Raw genomic sequence first — 282 nt, forward strand, 5'->3', positions numbered from 1 at the left:
ACAACTCTAAGACTTTGCCACATTCTTCATTAATAAAATTACAAACCTCAGTGCACAATTTGCCACACCACAAACTGTCAAACTGTCAAAACCAGCAAACATACACTCGTTTTCATCCTTCTCTCCACTCTCTGAGGCAGAAGTCTCTAAACTCATCCTTTCCAATCATCCTACAACTTGTCCGCTTGATCCTATCCCATCTCATCTCCTTCAAGCAATTTCTTCTGCCGTTGTACCTGCACTCACTCACATCGTTAACACATCCCTTCACACTGGTGTTTT

Source organism: Sinocyclocheilus grahami, unplaced genomic scaffold (genome assembly GCF_001515645.1).
Source record: "Sinocyclocheilus grahami isolate Dianchi unplaced genomic scaffold, SAMN03320097.WGS_v1.1 scaffold671.1, whole genome shotgun sequence".
Classification (NCBI taxonomy): Eukaryota; Metazoa; Chordata; class Actinopteri; order Cypriniformes; family Cyprinidae; genus Sinocyclocheilus; species Sinocyclocheilus grahami.